This window comes from Fukomys damarensis, unplaced genomic scaffold (assembly GCF_012274545.1).
Source record: "Fukomys damarensis isolate Sample0158 unplaced genomic scaffold, DMR_v1.0_HiC HiC_scaffold_11, whole genome shotgun sequence".
In the NCBI taxonomy this organism is placed as follows: domain Eukaryota; kingdom Metazoa; phylum Chordata; class Mammalia; order Rodentia; family Bathyergidae; genus Fukomys; species Fukomys damarensis.
The window spans coordinates 40,100,083-40,105,925 of NW_022900923.1; positions in this window are offsets into that span (position 1 = coordinate 40,100,083).

Here is a 5,843-nt window from a genome sequence, read left to right on the forward strand (position 1 = left end):
AATCTGCGGCCCGAACGGGCAGCAGGGGCGGGATTTGTGCCTTTAAAGGGACCTCTTGGCCGCAGTCCACCCGGTTGCTGGGGACCGGGACGGTTTGGAAGGTTACAGGGTGGGGGCGGAGAAGCCGACCACACTGGAGCTTCGACCCTCGGAGTCGCCGATCCTCGGCCTCAACGAGATCTTCTTTTCATAAATGAGGAAACAGACGCAAAGAGGGAAACTACCCAAGGTCACACAGCGAGTTAGTGGCTAAGCGTGGGTAAGAACCTCGGCCTTCTGGGCAGAGCCCTACACTTCCAAGCGTCCCGCAGCGATTAACGGTTTATAGTTCGAAAGAGACAGGAACGCTTCCCTTCTACATTTATTCCGGTAAAGTCGCCAATCTTTATTGAAGGGGATTCTTGCTAATGTCTCAGTAAAATTCCCCACCTCCAGCGAGCAGCCTTTCGTTAAGCCCATCTTTGGGTAGATTCCGGGCAGACTCTAGCCCAGGCTGGCCTGTCCCTACTGCTAGACCACGATCCCACTGACCTTTATGACCCGCGGTGGCCCCGCTGTGCCTGGCGCACACTCCCCTTGTTGTGGCAGTGGGGGACGAGGATTGGCGTGGGAGGCCCGAGCTGGCCCAGGAAGAGGAGGGAACAGAGGGACCACTTTCTAGCGGGGCACCTGGGTAGAAAGGCTGGGCAGTGAAGTGGGTGGGAGGGGAAGGAGGAGTGCAGCTGCCTCCAGGAGTGGACATAAAGGACAAGAAGGAGTCCTGGAGACTTTCACACAGGGCAGTGGTGGAGGAGGAAACCAGTGCCATGAAGTCGCAATTCCCATTCCTGCCCACCTCCCCTCCCTCTGGGCTTGGACTCCTCCTCCCTGCCCCCCAACTCCCAACATTGGGGCTATTCACAGGGCCCCTCACCAGCCGCCCTCCCTCCAGCTCCCTCTGGAAAGGACCCAAGAGGAGGACCCAGCTGCAGCTCCAGATGTGGATGGAGATCCCTGGGGAGGGGCGGGAGGGGCATCTGACTCCAAGCCTCTTGCATCACCCTCAGATGATGAAATCATGTCGGGAATTCTGGCAAGGGTGTGGTATGAAGATACATCCGTTGATGCCATCCTCCCTCTCCTCTTCCCGCTTCACCCACCCCCATGGATAACTGCTTCATCTAGGAGCCCAGATCCCCATTTGGGATCATTCAAGGGCAAATGTCAAGGTCAAATCAACACACCCTTCCCATCCTCAAAGCCAATAGGAGTGTCACCAGCAGTACTTCTGGGGTATTGGGGTCCTGGACCTTTTACTAGTATTTGAACCTCGCTGAAATCTATTCCTGGAACCAGTGAATGAATCACTATTCCCAGATCAGGAAGCCATCTGAGTGTGGAGACAAGGCCTAGACATTGTCTTCCAGCACAGAAACATTTATGAACCATCTACACGTACAAGGTACTTGATGTACATGTCCTAATTTTATCCAAATAGCCTTGTGAAGTAAGCTTTATTGTCTTGCAATTTTGTAAGTGGGAAACTAGTCTCACATGCATATAAGCAAGAGACTCGGGATTTGAATTGTGCATGTGGTTCTGGACTCCCCAGATCACTCCAAGCAAGTGCCTACAGGGAGGGAGCTGGGCTGGCCCAGGCTTTTAAGACCTGTAGGCATGGCAGCTCTAGGCTTAGCTCTCTTGAATGATCGTGCTGTGTTTTGTGAAGCTCTTGTCCCTCCCCCTCATCTCTGGACATTTTTGGGGGCCTGACTCTGGTTTCCTGTCTGCTGGAGGTCCACGTTGACTCCCGACATTAGAGGACCCTTCTGACTCACAGTTCCACTGCTGGGAAATGCTGCCAGAGCTGCTGCCCAGCCCCTCTGCATCCCTCTGGGCCACAGGATGTCCATTCGGGACAAGAAAGGAGCCACACGGGCTGGAGATTTGGACCTCCTAGAAGTCAAGGCCTTAGAACTTGGCAACCCCAGCTACCTTGGCAGCTCCTGCTGGCAGCCCTGACTCCTGGGATCTGCAGCTTGGAAGTTAGGCGCTAACTGGACATAGGCTATGTGGGGACACAAGGTGAGAAAGAGCTTTAAACTGTTGCAGCTTAAATTTAGGTTAGACAGGTCAGAGGAAGCCTAGGACAATCCCTGCCCTTTTCAGTCTCCGTCCAGCTTCAGCACAGTCACTGTTCCTGTCTGTAGCTGTTCCTAGGCCCTCTACCTCCTCCCAGCTTCTCTCCTTCCCTCCTTCCCAAACCCTGCAGTATTGTGGTATCATCTGTATAATGTATATGTCACTTCAGTGCTTTCTACAAACAGGCATGTGCGTACACACACACACACACACACACACACACACACACACACACACACGCTGGCCCTGAGACCCTAGTTGGACTGGATTTTGAGCCCCAGTTCTTGACCTGAGCTGAGGCTCTTCCCCAGGCATCTTGGGGCCTCCATCACCTCTGCTGACTGGAGCTGTGGGCGTCTGGACAGATGGAAGCTTGGAGGAGTTGCAGAGAGCCCTCTCCGAGTCTGGAAGCTCCCACGCTACTGTAGTTAAAATACTCCAGCAGAGATGTGAGGCAGCCATCTGGCCAAGATCGCTCTCAGCCACATCCCAGCTCTCAATAGCAGCCCCATAGGAACAAATCAAGACACCTAAGAGAATGCCTAGGCTCTAGGAATGTCTCTAAATGTGAACCCATTTCTCCTTCATCTTCTTCAGGGTTAGTATGGGGCCCTGGTATTTGCAAAAACTCTCTGAGCATCAGCCTAAAGTTCTAGTGATGGAAAACACAGCACTCTGGACTTGCAGTCCTAGACTCCAGCCCCACCAGCAGCGATGCTTGCTTCCATGGGAGAAGAGACCTTCGCCCATTCTCTGGTAGATGTCCAGCCATGGCCACCCAGAGACAAAGCCAAATGCTGCCCACCGCCAGGAGCTCAGATCGTCAGAGGGGACCCACTGGGTTGCCGACTCAGGAGATCTGAGCTTGGGCACAGTCTTGGCCTCACTTCCTGTTACAGGAGGTGACAGACTTAGCTACAGAGGAAACCAAAGTTTGTTTTAAATAGCGAGGAAGGGAGAATACTGCTGTGGATTACAAACACCCCATCAATCTAAAAGCAACAACAAACCTGCTTTTGGTTTCAAATGACAATTAGAATTTAATTAATGCTTGGTATAACCTAAAACATGGGACCTTTAGCTACACTTCCTTTCTATCACAGTTTTAGAGCCAAAGGCAGGAGCAGGTATCCACACTTCTCAATGTCTCCAAATCCTAGACTGGGAAAGAACTGCCGAATCACCTAAAATAGCCCTTTTATTTTCAGGAGAAGAAACGGAGGCCCAGAAAGGTAAAGGGATTTGTGCAAAGTTGCACAGTATGGCCTGATAGGGGCTGAGCCCTAAGACTGAAAGCTCTGTCTCTGCACTCCTAGGGCAGAGCATAGGTACTTGAAATCCTGTACTGTGATTGTGATTTCATGAAAGGAGCATGAAAGGAGCCAAACACTAAACATCGGAAACTGGTCTTTCGGTGAGTTTATAGTCCTGACAAAAATTCAGTCTGAATGAAATAACGAAAGACAGACCAGAGGCTAAATTGTGGTCTTCTGAGTCACAGACACTGGGCTCAAATCCCAGTTCTGCCACTTAGAGCTCTGTAACCCTGGACCAGTGAGGAAACCATGCCAAGCATCAGCTCCCAAGCCGCAAAATGAGGCTAAGCACACGCATACCTCTTGGGACTGTTTGGAGGTTGTGAGGAGATGGCCTGGCACGTGCATCCAGTGCTCAGCACGGTGTAGGAGTCATCTCCTTCCCATTTTCCTTGGGCTCTCTGTCCTGCTACAGTGGGCTCCTCTCCTCTAACTGGACAGAAAAGTAGTTTTGTGGTAAGGAAGTCCTGAGAGGAGCAGGAAGTCTTAGGGGAGAGGGAGGATGAGGCCAGGAGAGGGGAGGTCATGGCTATGAGGTTGCCTCGCCCCAGCAGTCGGCAGGAGGTCCAGAGAGAGGAAATGGAGCTCTGCCGGACCACTTGCCCACTCCACAGCGGACCTGGGGTGGCCGTCTGCAAAGTCAGGAGGAGCCTTGTCTGCAAAGACCCCAAGCTCAGCCTCCCTGGAGGCTCCCCAGGAGGGGTCTTGTGCTTGTGCTCACCCTGCAGCCATGCATTACGTACATTTTTCTCATTAAACCCCTCCTCTGATGTAAACACTCTTATCATCTCCATCTTGCAGAAGAGGAAGTGGGCTAGTGGTCTTTAGTGCTGTTCACATAGTTACAGTTTTCTCTCTCCCAGTGCAAGGTAGGGCTTCCTGTCCTTACTCTTCTGTGATGGAGACGTCCAGGGGACATTAACCGATTAAATGCAGGCGAGACTTTGTCAGCAGTGACAAAATCCATGAAACATGGCAAAACCAACAGTTGTCACCTCCAGGTGAAGCTTAAAGAGCCACTGGTGCCCTCACATGTATGTCATTGACAGAGTGTATGCAGGAAATCAGCTTTCCTTGTGTGGAGCCCTGACTGTTGGGTTTCGTGTTTCCATGGTGTGGCCTCTCCTCCTCTGATACAGGTAGTAAGCGGGAGCCAGGGTTCGGAGGTCTGGACCGGAAAGATGCCAAGGTTTGTGTTCCCGAGCACCACGCGCCTACTCACAGGGAGATGCACACAGCCCCTTTCGGGCTCTGATCTGCAGAGTTACTTGGCGCCTCCTGGATCCGCTGGAGGAGGGCACATGCCTCTCTCCCCTCCTATGCTCTTAGCTCATGATTCAACCAGGTTTCCAAGTTGCCAAGTCCTGCGGACTGACAGGTGTGCTTCTGTAGGAATCCCTGCGGGCTCAAAGCTAGGATGACGGTGCCGAGCTGCTTCTCAGGGATCTTCAGAAGCCACTCTGAGAAGGAGCTGAAAAATTCCCATCCTTTGCCACTGTCTACTCCCCAAGTTGGGTCCCCGGACATATCCGCATTAATGCCCAACTCAGAGGTTAATCCTGTTTAAACCACACGTACCTTTAGGCCTCAGTCACTCCTCTATATAATGGAGCCACTACAATCAATAAGGAAGCTGCTTGGGGATCTTACGGGAGCACATTCTGGATTGTAAAGACCTCCTCAGAGGCCCCCGTCCAATGATAACAGCTACGGTTTCCGTACACTGTGCAGGGCATTGTGTTAGGCGCTTTAGATCTGTACTGTAATGCGACCTTTACAACACCCCTAGGAAGCAGGAATACTGATCGTCCTCATAAAACAAACCAGGTCATAAAACAAACTAGGACAGGAAGGTCACAATGCAAGCGGTAGAATAGGGTTTAAACTCAAGCCAGCTGATGGCTGATGGCTGGTTTCATCCTGTGCTGAATCACAGTGAAGGAAGAGTCTGCATCCAGGCCTTGGCAGCTAAAACAGCGACTTGAGCACCCTAGGAGGTCATTTGCTGTGTGTGAAGGGTACTGGAATGATCAGAACATCTTTGTCATAAGCCCAACCTGGAAAAGACCTGAGTGCCCATCAGCAGGGGAATGGATACTGCGTGGCATGGCACTCAGCAGAACACTATTCCGCAATAGAGCGAACTACTGATACCCAAGACTACATGGGTGAATCCTAAAGTTGTGCTCAGCAAAAGAAGCAGAGCCAAAAGGAACTCATGTCGTAAATTTCACTGATGCAAAAATTTATAATGGTCTAGGGATGCAGCTCAGTGGTAGAGTACTTGTCTAGCACGTATGAGGTCCTGGTTTTGATTCCCAGCACTGAAAAGGTAAAAGAAAAAGAAAGAGAAAAGAAAAACAGGAAGGAAAGAAGAGAAAAGGAAGAAAAGGAAGGAGGAAAGGA